Source organism: Rissa tridactyla, chromosome 1 (genome assembly GCF_028500815.1).
Source record: "Rissa tridactyla isolate bRisTri1 chromosome 1, bRisTri1.patW.cur.20221130, whole genome shotgun sequence".
NCBI lineage: Eukaryota > Metazoa > Chordata > Aves > Charadriiformes > Laridae > Rissa > Rissa tridactyla.
This window is the reverse complement of record NC_071466.1, coordinates 132,767,384-132,782,103: the sequence shown is the minus strand read 5'-3', so window position 1 is coordinate 132,782,103 and position 14,720 is coordinate 132,767,384. Positions and strand designations below refer to the sequence as shown.

The window sequence follows — 14,720 nt, the reverse complement described above, 5'->3', positions numbered from 1 at the left end:
CTCAAAACAAAAGGAGGCAACAAACAAAGGTTCAAACTCTATTCTAATTTGTGAGTGCAGAAGAGTTGTTCAGACAAATAACATTTGACACAGTTTCTTTATTTAGTATCACGAGACCTTAAAATGATCCAATAGTTGCGTATGTGCTTTCTAATTTCTAAACTAATAATAATTAAAGACTATGGAATAGTGAACAATACGTGAAGAACTGTAAAGGAAATTCATTCCTGATACAAATTTCTGAACAAATATTAAAATCTCTGTAAAGTTAATTAAAATTACAGAACCTGCCATCAATTTTACCTATATTCAATTGGTAATTATCTGATTACATGATTAAATCATCCTGTAACCAGGGAGCAGGAGCTTTTCCTCAAATCACAGCTGAACCTGAATTATTATTTTGCTATTTTGTTTAAATAAGCTGAAATAACTTCAGTCATAGCAGCACAAGAACTAGAACTGAGCTGAAGAATTAACTAGCTCAGCTCCACAACATGAACTCAAATTTGTACTGATCTATTCATCCATTTTTCCATTTTTTTGTCTCAGTATAGAATGAATGAGAATGACTTTTTGATTTTTTAACTAGCTGAGATTTGCCTTATCACGCAATCTTTATTTACACAGTCATACAATATTCCTAGAATAATATCATGTCATGCAGCTGTTATTGTAATTTTACATGTATCAATGTAGAGTCTTGGAGCATGCAGAATATTTCTGAAGAAATGATTCAAGAAGATAGTGTATGTAGGATAGTTCATTTAACAAGCAGCAGAGGAACGCCAAGATCTTTCTGTTTCTTCAGGCATTTAGGAAAAATAGAGCTATAGTGAGTAAGAGTTGGGATAAGGTTTGCCATTTGATATACTTTTGGATTTTGTTCAGAGTGACGATATCTGTATATTTTAATGTGCAATTATTACTCTAAACCATTTCAGTTGCACTGTAAACATGCACAGTGTTAAAGAGATGTCAGGACTGCAGTGGGCTTCACAAACTAAATAAGCAGTGGAAGAGGGATTTCTTTTTTGCCTTTTTACACATGGATTTACACAATCCATGCAGATAAGGATTTTATGACTTTATTAATAAAAAAAATAAAGATAGCCAAAAGCAATGAATCTAGGCATCTGTTACAACCCCTAGCTTAAACATTTAACTGAGAAGGGACTATGTGCTGCAAAGAACAATTACACACAAGTAAATGTTGCTGTACAAGTCATGCCCAGATTCTCCAAGCTGTTCTTGGCATAAGACCAGAGGAGGTGAAACAAAAATAGCTTTATGCCATCTTTGCAGTTACCCAAATCCAGTAACAAGCATGGAGGCCAGCCTCAGCCCTGTATGCCACCGTATAGCTACAGGACCGCTCTGTGTATCACCCACTTGCCTGTGGTTCTGACACAGTTTTTGGTAACTGAGGACCATTGGGAAAAGGTGAACTTTAATTCCCACAGGTATTTTCCCCAGGTACAGGAAACATTATGGGAGCTGGCAGGTACTGAGGAAACAGTTCTCTGGATTTTAGAAATGTCTCAATTTAAAAACTGGACTCCGTGGCCTTTTTGGATGAAACAAGAAATCAACCATTAATTTGCCATAAAATTAACATAAGAGCACTTAAGATTTAAACTGGACAAAGCACACAGGCAAAGCAGAGAGATCCCATAGGTACTACGTTCACCTGAAATTTCTATCAGTCCACAGTATTGAAAGGAAAAGATTAGAGCCATGAGTTATCTAACCCCACTGCCAGCTGTATTAGTGAAACTGTGTTCCTTTAATTAAGAGGTATATATCTCATAATCCCTTTGCCCACCAGGATATGAACTCTTGCTCACCTGAAATATTTCATTTAGGAGGAAATGTGCATTGTTAGGTACACATCAGCACAGCTGCATTACATGCTTAACTAAGAATTATGACTTTTTTTTCCTTCCTAGTTATTGCTCCTGTACTGTTCCCTGAATAATTTTTGTAGTTGCTTTGCTTCTGAAGAAGGTTGCATAATGTTAGTGTAAACATCACAGAGATATGTTAGCTGGCAACTACAGGCTGAAGTCAGAGACAAATTATCAAAAGCAAAAAAGAAATTTAAGAGGACATGTCCCAGTGAGAAACAAAATAATTTAGGCTTTTTAATGTTTTATATGCTCATCAAAAATTCCACCTTTTCATCTTTGGGCCTGGAAATCAGATAATTTTCAAACTTGAATGCAAGTTGCTACCTACACCCATATTTAGATCAGTAACATGAAGTATAATGTATAATATGAATGTCAGTACCCAACAATACAAATCCCAACCTGAAAATTGTAGTCGTGTATTTTTTCTACTTTGGTAATCCTTGATACAAAATGGGAACCCATTATGCTGTAATTAGACATTTTTAAAAGCTCTTTTAGATCTCTGGATGAAAGACAGTATGTAGATGCCAAGCTGTTGTCAACTGTTTTTACTGTCTGGAATTGTATGTTCAAATCCTGGCTCAATCAAGCCAACCTTTCTCATTTCTGAGACAGCTATTTCAATGTGCTGTGATTTACTACAAGCAGAGCTTTCAAACAGGGCCCTATAATGTACAGCTGTTTCAAAATGTGCCTATAAAAACAAAGTCTTAATACTCCACATGTGTTGCACGCAACTATATTCTTTATAATTTACAAGATGTTATTGTTTTTAATGGCCATCCCTCCAAACTTACTTGCCAGTTTGCAAATTGCTAACAGCAACAGAAAGCCGTCAGAACAAACTGTGCCCTCAGTGTCACCTACACTCTTCTGTATCCTCCGGTTTGTTGGCACAACTGTCAACGTTTCTCAATTACAAGTCAGTAATTCTCTAGGCAATGCACATGAAGGGAGAGGATACAAATCGTTGTGTCAGCTCCGCTGGTTTTGCAATGTTAATAGAAACCACAGTGCTCAAGATTTGTTTTAGTCTTCAGTAACTGCAGCTATCACCTTGATAAATATGGCAACAGGCGTATTGAATAAGAAAATGGGACTACTACAAATCACCTCCCAGAATAAGATTTCACTTTAAAAATTGCAAACACTAACAATATCATGGCATTGCTATTAGGAAAGATATTTTGGCAAAACTATAAAACTTTCAGGAAAAGAAGCAATTTCAGAATAAGTTATTTAAATTATTTTTATATAGTGGCATGAAAATAATCTCTTCCTCAATAATAATCTTTGTCGATAGTCTCTTCTCACAGGACATCATTCAGAGGACAGTATGTATGTCAACGCCCAAACTATGACTGTGTATATTCTATCTTGGGATCTTTAGTGTCATTTGCCAGGCACTGTCATCAACCTAAAAGTTCTTTAAAAAATATACACAACTATCACCAGCAATAGTCCCCACCTAGAATAATGGAAATTACGTGCTATGCCTCAGTGTCATTAACAGACAATAGGTCTATTTCTACAAATATCACATTGATGTGCAAAGCAAGGAATAACTAGTTTATTAGGGGAGAAAGGAAACAAGCATTATATAGAAAAAGCATGTCATCCTCATGCAAATAACAAATGAGGAGCACTCAGCCTCACAGTCCCTTGTTTCACCTCGTTGACCCTGTTCACTCCCACAGCTACGCAGGGGACAAAGTTCTTCCCACATTTCACTTAGGCAGGTCTGTAAGAGAGTGGGCAGTGCCAGCACCCTGCCTGCCTCTACTCCCACCCCACCACTGCCTCTTGTCAGATCTCCACATCTGCTCCAGACCCTCTCACTACTGCTGGTTTCAATGCTACCGCTGCAGCATCTCTTATAGCACCGCACTGCCAGCTACCTTGTCTGATGCCGATGATATGACAGACATGTCCTACTTCAGTTACAGCAGTTCCAGTTTGACAAATACTGAAAAATGGCTAGACCCAGGCCCCTGCCTGAGCACCTTCAGCTCTATCGCTGCACAGAAGACAACAAGGACAATCACCGCACTTCTTCTCTCCATATTGTTCACCTATGACACTGAGCAGTATGTATGGATACTTCTGGATGCAGTGAACTCCTTCCCGTTAAAAGTGCCTTGTGGCCAATTTGTGTTGCTCTTTGTTTATAAAATACTTCATAGCCTCAATTGAAACTGAAACTCTATGAAAGCATCGGAAATAACCTCAGCAAAACAACTCCCAAAACTTAAATCTGCTTCATTCTGGCTATTTCCACCATATGGCGACAGGTCCTTCCTGTTGAGATTCCAACCACAGAGCTACTGATGCATCTGTGGTCACAGCACAAACTCAGCAAGAAGGTAGCTATGACTTTGGTGATCAGGGCCCACGTGGTTTCATGTGAACCTCAGTTTTCCATTGAAATTAAACACTTCTAGCTCTCATGACTGTGAACCAAAACTTCAGTGCTTAAGTAGAGTGAAACAAATATAGTAAATGTTGCACACTCCAGAAGAGGGAGGGATTACAGTTATTAACACTGAGGAACTAAAATTCAGGTCCTTAAAGATTCTTGAGATATTCATCACCCACTTTAGGCACAGAGATTTTTTTACACCCTCAAAAGTGTAATCCAGCTGCTGCTTAAGACTGGAGGGTTGACACTGTGCCTCCTGCACCAATTCATAGAGAGACACTGCTCAAAGCTCTCAACTGAAAGCTCACAGGCAGCATATTCTAAGCACGTGCTCTGATCTAACTGTGGAGGAGGGAGGGTAAAGGCTTCTCCATAAGATCAAGCAGGGCTTTCTGACTGACGACTGCTTTCAAAGGCTTAGGTATGCAAATGTCTATGAAAATGGACATGACACATCAGAGACCATTAACTGTGCAACACCGCTTCCTGAGAAATGGAAGCAGCAGTAATTGTACCTTAGCTAGCTGCTACAACTACTCAACCTAAGACTATGCTGGGAAGCACAAGAAGCATAATCCACTATCAGTATGTTTGTTACAGACACAAGTCTAAATCATATCAAAATTCATGCTTATACATTCATATATACATTCACACACCACTGTTGGTATTAATGTTCGTATCCTTATTACAATGCTTTAGACAAGGGTATCATATGGAGTAATGTATTTAAAAGACATTATGGTGCAACAGGTGGAATTTATTTCTGTTGTTTAGAAACCAGACTTTTATACTCTGTTTGTCATTCACTAACTGGATCCAGGCCCTTCAGTCTCTAATACATAAAACAGGAGAATTACAGTTGCCTCCCTCAGGTAAGGTAAGGACGGTAGGGAGGTTCCCTGAAATAATAAATACAGGCAGCAGAAGATTTAGGATTACAGCTCAGTTTATAAATCTGTGCGTTTTCCCTAGATTGAAGGCCAGTGAATAGAGGAAACTCATCAGCAGGGTTTGATATTTTATCATTTGTGCAAGAATATGACAGTCTTGCAAAATATATGGCTATGCAGAAGACATAAAATATCTGTGGGACTTAAACGTGATGTAGATTACTTGTCCTTTCAGCAGACCATTGTCTTTCCAATACAAAGTCTCCTGGAAGTAACTACCTCCGCAATTCAAATTACTTTCAAAACACTTGCGTAGAAAGAATGGCATCTGAACAGCTGCAACAGTGCATAGTGTAGAGTGTACTGCTTGGTGTAGACTAGGTACAGCTTAGTTAAATTCCTTCTGAAATGCTAAATGTAAAACATGTTCTAAAACGTAAACAAAGAGAGATCTGAAAACTGGATTGCTGTTGCAGGGCTGGAGAGTTGTGCTGCTCAGGGTTAGTCAGAAGTTCCTAACAAGTACCAATTATGATATGTTCAAAATACTCAAAAACACATACAGCTAAATAGGTCATCTTGAAAGCAGCTACCATAGCGGACTGTGTGATACATGTTGGACCCATTCAGTCATGGCTTCCCACAATGGAGTTTCAAGTGGCATCAAAGAACCGTGCAGAAACGTGCACTGTGTGTGCCAAAGACACCTAAACATGAGGAAGAACTTCTTTACTTTGAGGGTGGCAGAGCACTAGAACAGGCTGCCCATAGAAGTGGTGGAGTCTCCATCTCTGGAGACATTCAAAACACACCCAGATGCGTTCCTGTGCAACCTGCTCTGGCAGGGGAGGTTGGACTAGATGATCTCCAGAGGTCCCTTCCAACCCTACCATTCTGTGATTCTGTGACAGCCATGAGGTGAAAGGTGGAAGAAGATGGGAATAAGGAGGCAATCTCTGCCACAAGCACCAAGTATTGAGGCACCGGTCTAGACATTTAAACCTGCCTACACTGTACCTTGCCAGAATATAAGAGATAACTGCACCAGTCTGGCAGCCCTGACACAGGACCTACAAAAGATCCTTGCCCTTCTGAGGCACAGCAGCTGTGAGCTAGGCACCATACTGCTGTGTACCTGAAATGGCACTCACTGTGTGCTTCAAAAGTACTTGAACTTTCTGGGAAGAGGGAAGGGTGCCAACAAAACTGTCTGCAAGCTCTAGATCAGTTCAGGCTTCTCAAAGAAGAATTTAAGTAGAAGACTGCATGAACAACCTATCCGCTACTTCAGTCCCTAATCTGTAACTTCACTGATGAACCCCGTCACCACGAGACCTCAGCTTCCCTTTCTGCCTTGTCTCTGTGGAGACTTTTGTGCAATGGACCATGTGAACACAGCCATGAGCTTGCTGAATGCTTTGACACTAAGAACCAGCATAAGAGACACAGATCTCTTGCACATTCACTGAAACAGTCAGATTGCTCCCATTGCCATCCCCTCCTGATGCTTCCAATTGGTACTAGAGGACCAGGAGTAATGGGACTGGAGGAAATCTCCCCATAATTTTACATTCCCCCAACAACTTGTCTTCAATGGTCCTCCTTTAGCACAGACAGTTCTCAAACAAAGAAACTTCACAAGCAAATGCTTAAATTAATGGTGCCAGGCCGTTGGTGAGTCAAAGGGTAGAAAAACAGGAATGGGGAACGAATGTCCCCTTCTCAAGAAGATTAAGGTTACAAGATAAAAAGAGAGCACAGAGAACAGAAAGCAGAAAATACAAGTTAGATGGTGCTTCCTGGAGAAAAGGACTACATCTGTTAAGCTCTGCCTTGAGGAGATGATGACGGGAAATGGAAAGATGAAATGTTTTTCATCTCCTTAACCTCATCTGCCTGAGGCAACTTCATTGGTTATGGTAGGTAGCAGCTCTCTCCTTTCTGTTTGCAGAGCATACTGTAGACCACTATTCTGGTTTATGAGATGTCCTCCTAAGTGGAGACAAGTAATGGTAACATTAACAGGTCAGCAGCCCTACTGCTTTTAAAGCCCAGCAGACACCTCTGAGCAGTGTCATGGTGCTGGAAGGACTTGCTGACTGAAGGCAGAAAGCAGGCAGAAAACTTCTTATAGCAGGGATGATTTATGGTGACACTTTGATGTTCAACTTTGCTTTGGATTGCTCCTAAATGTTCTGTTTCCTGGAAGATGTACATAAAGGAACCCAAAGCCCCTGGTTTCCCAATGTTTTAATTCAAGATACCAAGTGTCCAAGTATAGCAGCAGCACAATGAGTAAACAGAAGCATCAGATGTGAAACTCGTTCAAGTTAAAGCAAGCTTTCTCTAGATGAATAGATGTACATGTTGATTATTTGTGATAAACACTTGAAAAAAATCCTGAAATCAGCTATCTTAACTTCTATGAATTCTTGTGTATTCGGTTTGCTCGGAGAGGTTGGTGTATCTTTTCAAGCTCACATATTGCTATTTTTAAGTAGTAAGTGTAATTAGCAAAATTTACTAAACCGATCCCATAATTTAAGAAAGTGCTGCAGAGAATTTATTATTCATTAGAGGTCACTTAATGTGTTCCTAACTTATTAAGCTGAAATAACAGTTTCTAGATGCTGAATACTGGTTAAAGTCTCAAAAATAGTATTTGTGTAAACCATTACACAAACCAAGTCTATTAAGGAATTCCTGTAGACAGTAGCATGGACATTGAATTAATTTTTTAAAATATATGCCAGCAGTCTAGCTGCAAAGAACAGAGCACTCAGAGAACTTAGCTACTATTTTGTTTGTGAGATGTCTGTGAATAGCCCGATTTTTATCATTTATTTCAGGACCATGAGTGTCCCTTTCCGGTTGACTCACAGCTATGTATTAATTTTTGGAGAGAACTGAATTCCATTTCATGACTGTCCATGGACTGCATCATAAATTCAAGACTACACACTCCCCTCTCTCCACCGATCTCCCACAGATGCCAAAAGGAAGCTTGTACAGAGATCAAAGGAAGAATTTGGGCTCTGTGTAGTAAAATAAAACTTTCAGTTGTTATTTTTTACATCACATTCAGAACTGCTTACTGGAAAATGTTCCCTTTGCTAGGATTACTGCCACCCTTGCTCCTTTTTCTTTCCCCATCCTTCTTTCTTTTCTCTGTCTTCTTTTTCTTCTTTTTGTATCTGTCATTACAAATTCCCATTCCCTGTGCAATGTGTTGGAATGGTCACTGTTAGCATGTAAAGTGCCACCATTAACCATGAGCACTTGCACTCTGACAAGTCCCGAGCAGTAATGGTTCAAATATACCTCCAGAGTCTAAGACATAGCACAATGGCCCTCACCTTCTGCACAGGAGAACATTGCATATCTATATCTGCAATGTCACAGCTTTGTTTAACCCTCTCCCCCCCATACACACACGTTTTCCAAGAGGCAAAAATCAGAACCCAGGCACTCACTAACTGCCATACCCATATTAGACACTCACTCAGGTGTTCAGTATCTTGTCCACCGAAGTACTGAGCAGCAGGTAGTCTCTGTCCCAGTGCTAGGCACTGTAGGCAGACAGGTTAATATGCCGGCCCCAAATACCGCAAACTAACTATTAACAAATAGAATTTATCAAGTTCAGTAGCATGTTTTCCCTCCTACTCCAAAATGGGTTTAGATCAATAAAGCTAGTTTAGATCAGTTTCAGGCACAGGGGATCTAGTTATAAGGTCCCCTTAAGACTGCAGAACAGAAAAGTGGTTGCCTGACCCTACGGACCACAACAGCCAGTTGAACCCTCCTGAAAATGGCAGGAAAAGGGATCAGAAACTTTTGAACCCCTGAGTTTTGCCTGTTCCCATATGGTACCCATACCTTACAACAACACAGAGCTTTTTGCATGGAAATTCCAGTGTGCTTCAGAAACCCCTGTTTCTAAACAAGACATTTCTAAGACCCTGGGAGGCACGGTTCTTATCCCCACTTTTGAAACTGTAAAACTGAAAGGGAATTATTTGCCTGAGGTCAATGTTCAAGCCCAGAACAGGTTCTGGAATCATTTTTACAATTAAGTCACTGGATCGTGTTCCCTTCACTAGCATTTCATGTATGCATGAAGAGATTACAATCTCTCATACTTTGTGAGCTGAGCAGTTCATCTACCCTAACTTTCTCAGCTGAACAAAAAATGTGCTTATACAGAATTAGCCCTGATACATCAGCAGAGAAGCTATCACTCTGTCAATGCGCCCCTCAGTCTACTTGAGTGTCAATAATGTTCTTACAAGCGTTGGCACAAATTAGTGCAGGTAAAGCATTCCTCACTCTTGCAGTTAATAAGTGACTGAGAAAGCCTATCAACTTATGCAGAAGAGGTTGTTTGCAACCAACAGTAGATGCAACAGTTTGCAACCAACATGCAGATGAAATGGGAACGAACTGAAAGAGCTCTCACTGTCTCACTAGACATTTTTACTTATGTTTCGGAAGTTAATTCTAACAAGCTTATCAAATATCAAGAAAGTACGATGGTCTGAGAATGGCGCAAAGGGTGTCATACTGACAGAAGTGGGATCTGGATTCTTTCATTGAGCCATAAAGTTTAGCACAGGAGGTAACTGCACAACCTTCTCTGTCAGTATTGCTTTATTGCTACTTTGAGAATGATGTCAAAATTTTGCCAGCATGCCAACCACTCCATCACTAGTCTCTTTCATAGGTTACAGGTAAGGCACTTTGGTGTCAAATACTGTGGTGAGATTTGACACACACTTGGGCACAGAGTTGGGCTTACCCTAATAATTTTATATATGATCCCAAATATCAGCCATGTCATGTCCTAGAATAAAAAAAATTACTTTGGGATGTTCTGTTTGCCTTCTCATCACCAACCTGCCATAATTAATCTGCTTTAAAACTATCTACTTTTCAAAAAGTTACATTAATTAAATGTAAGCTAGTCATTGAAACAGTGTTCCGTCTGAACAGCCATCAGATCCCTTCACCACCACTCAGTAAACCTCAGCAAAAATATTCCTAATAATCATCCCGCTAATTTTTTCCACTCTCACAACTAGACGATGTACCCAGACTTCACAACACTTGGATCAATGACCAAAGCCCAGTGAACACACAGGAAACAGAACTGGATCCTGTCTGGGGGGCTGGAACTTGCATTTCTCATTGAAAGAAGAGCTTAGTCCTGCAGCATGGTGAGGCAAGAAGAGTAGTGCAGTAAGTGAAAAGAGTTCACAGTTGCTCAGCCCCAGACTAAATCAAGAAATCGAGTTAAGGGCTCTAATTTCCACAATTAGCATAAACACTTTCAGGGACACTACGCTGCCTGGGAAATAGCCGTAGCAACGCCTCACTAATACTCCCCTGACCTTGCCCCTCCCAGCACATCCTCTGTGCATTTACACCAGGTCGTGAAACTCGAGTAGGAGGCAAAAAAAGTCCTGACTGTGATAGACACTACTCGAAAGGGGAAATCAGGAAAAGCCTGCAAAGCCGCTCTCCCCCACACACATGACCAAACAGGAGCACTGCACTGGGCATGGCTGGCAGATGTAGGGCTACTGGCCCCTTGCCCCTCTGAATCCAGCCCAGGGCGTCCAGCAGGATTAATTCTAGTTTGCACCAGGGCTGCACAGAAAGGTACACAGAGCTGGTTTTGGGGCACAGAGCCTGACAGTAAGCAGGAGGGCTGTGCATAATGGACAACCTGTTTCAAGTAGGGAAAACATCAGTCAAAAGGGAAACACTTCAAACAAGCATATGAAAGTAATTCTAAGGATCATATCCTGTATCCACATAAGTAAAAATGAAGATTTTAAGGACAGATTAATTAGTGTTTAGAATGTCTCTTCAGACATATGGTGAAATTTGTTTTGAGTAGTGCTAGGAGCTCCCAGAACTCCTAACTGTGTTATAAATCAGTTTGCACGATACTGCTATTAGCCGTTTTCTATCAGGACCACTTGAGGTGATTTTTTTTTCCCAGCGCGTGTGATTTCAGTAAAACAACCTGTTGCTCCTTCAAGTTTTGTTATGAATTACTGCTCTTCCCCTCAATATTATTGCTAGATAACTTCAGCCAGAGAAAACACTTCTGAGCTTTACTGAAACTTCTCCTTTTGCCTGATCCTACATGTATCAGAAGCCACCCTGCCCAGGATTTGGGGAGGGGAAGTGAAGGGGTCCCTCCGTGGAATTACGTCTGCATCCGGCGCGGCCGGCCGGGCTCAGCCCGAAATGCCCCTGGCTCCCCGTCGCCCTCGCATTCCTCCACCCCCCCCAAATCCCCCCTCGCCGGGGGCTCTGCTCCTCTGGGTTTCTGCACCCCCAAAGCCAGACCCCGGCGCTGCACCGCGGGCTCTCTCCCCTCCCTCCTCGCCGCCGGCGCGAACCCCGCAGGCTGCGCCCCGTCCCTTCCCCATGCGCCCCCAGCGCGGGCGGGCTGGACCCGGCGGGAGCGCTGCCCCCCCGGCGCTGACCCCGACCCCGGCCCCGGCCCCTCTCCCGCTCCCGGGCACGCACCCACCTGCCCCGCGGGCCCCGCGCCCGGCTCACCTCGTCCCGCCGCCGGGGCTGCTCCTGCCGCCACCAGCTCCTGCCCTTACTCCGGCGCTGGGCAGGGCGGCGGCAGCAGCATCCCCCGCCGGCCCCCCAGCTGCCGCGGCGGCACTTGCAGCCTCACGGGAACCGGCGGCGAGGGGAGGAGGGGGTGGGGGAGAGAGAAACCCCTGGCCAGGGCCCCGTCCCAGCCCTCCCCGCCGCCTCCGGCACCTGGGCCCGCTCCCACGGGCCACGCAAGGAGGGGCGGGCGGCGGCGGCCACCGCGGGGACCCGCCCGGGCGCGCCCCGCTCCGCGCCGCGCCGCCCCGCTGCTCCCGGGCACGGCGTTCCCGGTCAGGGCATCGCGGATACTGCCCAAGGAGGTGCAGGAACGTCGGATACCTCTGCATGGACCTTCCTGCAGCTGGGCTGCTCGGCGTGCAAGTTCGGGGGTACGGCGGCGGTGCGAGCGCTGCTGCCTGGCTCTGGCGGTTCCCCGTGCGGCGGCACTCGACGGGCCGGCACCCGCGTTCTTAACCCTGCGGCTGTGGGGACACTGCTGCGGGGAGGGAAAGCATCCCTGCCTCAATTTCCTTATCAAGGATGAGGTCTTCTTCCAGTTCACACCGAAAAAGTCTGGCCTTCTATTTTATGCTGTTCCCTGGTAGCTGAGCCCCATGCAGTAACGATACCAGAGTCCTCTATCTCTTGAAGCAGAAAATCCTCAGCTCATGCTGTACTGTTGTGTGGTTGTGCGCATATGTACAGCTCCAGACTTGCTATACTCGCCAATTTATTTCCATCTTAAGAACTGAAATGCAGAGAACGAAATGTTTTCATCATTATTTGCTAGCACTTATATTATTACACTGCTTGTCACATCCAAAGATCTGTCGGTGTTGGTTGAGAGCAACACTGTCTTTTAGGATCATTATGCAGTTTATATCTGAAATTTCTTAACCTTATAAAATGTTTTGGTTTTTTTTTTCTTTTAAGGAAAAGTAGCACCTAGCCCTATACTCAGATTCTGGTGTCATTCTAGTGCCCAATCCTAGTGCTCTGGATCTGTCCTGAGAGTCTCCAGTTTTCATTTCCCAGATAATAACAACAAAAGTATTGTTAAAGTTGCAATGTACTGATGAGAGTGATACTCAGTATGTATTAAAAGTGTATTGTACTTTTCCCCCCAAAGAAGTGACAGAGACCTTTACTTCTGAAGATCTGTGAGACCTAACTTTGGTACCGGCCTAGTCCATGTATTATTGCAGAATTATCAATGGACTTAAAGTCACTTAGGTCCTCAGACAGCGTTTCATGTATTAAGATGCAGCTAATTTTGATAAATAATTATATTTATTTTCTCACTTCTAGTGCAATACACTAACTTTTTAAAAATTAGATCATCATCCTTATGATAGTTATTACAGTATAATTGTGCTATCAATCATAATGAAATGACCTTTATGACCAAATACTTTCTAGATAAAAAAAACCCAAATCAAAACTGATTGCAAAGGTGAATGAATAGCTTCCTTAATTCTTAATCATGCTTAACTGGAGATGGTTCCAAATAAAAGGTCTACAAATTCAGAGAATTCCCTATTAAGGTTAAACTAAACATTCATTTAGGGACCAAAGCAAACCTAACGTTTCCCTGCAGGAGTCAAAAGTGTTAATGTTTCGAATCCCAAATAAAAATAAACTCTTGTTTGAAGAAACAGTAGAGATTTCTTTGTACAGAAAGTATTTGGAGTCAGGTTTTTCAGGACTACACTGTAGCATGGCAACAAAACTAAACTTTTTTTAAAGCTATTCTCTGGTTGTACAGAAACTGGAAGAAAAGAGGAAGTTGGTTATTTTAAGTAATCATCTAGGTATAGTTATGGGGCAGAGACGGAAAACGTGGAAGAAAACAAAACCTTTAAAATGGAAAATGATCCAGGTCAGATGTCAGATTGTGGTACCTTTCCAAACTTTTTCCACAAAATCTGTAAATCAGATATTGCTGTATTAATTCCTGTACTACCCCCGCTTAGCCAACCGTGGAATTTACGCCATAGGTTTTGTGTGGCCCAGTATGTGAGACATGGTTGTAACAAATAGGAGCCAATGTAACAGAAGGGTTGTTTTTTTTTTAATTTCTCTTGATATTAATTGTAGCTCCCCATTATTTGTCATTTAATCACTTTGTGGTTGCTTCTTCCACCATGATAGTAGCAACAGAGCACAATCTGTTTCCGCCGATAAAAATGGAACAACGGAAAGGCAGCAGGACAAGCCCATAGGGACCTTCTGTGCTCTTGCTGGACAACTTGTTGCTTCCTAGAGCTTAGCTACACAAGCCAAGGTAGCAAAATTACACCCATTCAGGGCCTGAGCAACATGACATCTCACCTGCGGAGTTCAAGCAGACCATACCAGAATGCACCTTGTCAGGGCACCCGCAAATCCCAATGTTTGGAGAGCTCAGCCAGGATGTAGAAGGCTCAGCTTCTCCTGTGTCTAAGCAGATTTGAACCCACGTCTCTCTCTTAGCAAGGAAATAGCCTCAACAGCTGGCCACAGAGCATTCCAGAGGAGGAATTACCCATGCTGTCCTTCTGAAACCCACGCTGTCCTTCGCTTTGTTTCACATGGCTTAATTTTATTTTGAATTGGGTGGGAGGAAAAAGAAAGAGTAAGTTCCTTACACCAGGGAAACTTTAACATTTTGAGTCCTATGCTAATGACAGTTGATTGCAATTTTGACTCTATCACCCTCTTTGCAGATGAAGCTGCCAGTTTCAGTAGAGACTCTGGATCTGAGCCAGCTTCGGTAGTGACTTGACTTGGGAGCTAGTCCTTATATGCCAGCTTCTCTCTGCCTTTGCCATATGCAACACATGCTTAAAATACAGCATAAAAATAACAAGTAAAAGCCAAATATATTATTTG

At 42.5% G+C, this 14,720-nt stretch overlaps 1 protein-coding gene across 3 annotated transcripts in view; it reads right to left on the bottom strand.

Moving 5' to 3' along the window:
* CASR (calcium sensing receptor) overlaps positions 1 to 12,423 on the bottom strand; it is a 79,729-nt gene extending 67,306 nt beyond the window's left edge. The window contains exon 1 of one of the 3 annotated variants that reach the window (XM_054188651.1): positions 12,189 to 12,423. The gene's annotated coding sequence lies outside the window, so the exon portion shown is untranslated. Of the gene's footprint in view, positions 1 to 11,772; positions 11,945 to 12,188 lie in introns of those variants that run through there. The other 2 variants (XM_054188653.1, XM_054188652.1) reach the window with 2 other exon arrangements.
* Between the last annotated feature and the right edge of the window lie 2,297 nt (positions 12,424 to 14,720).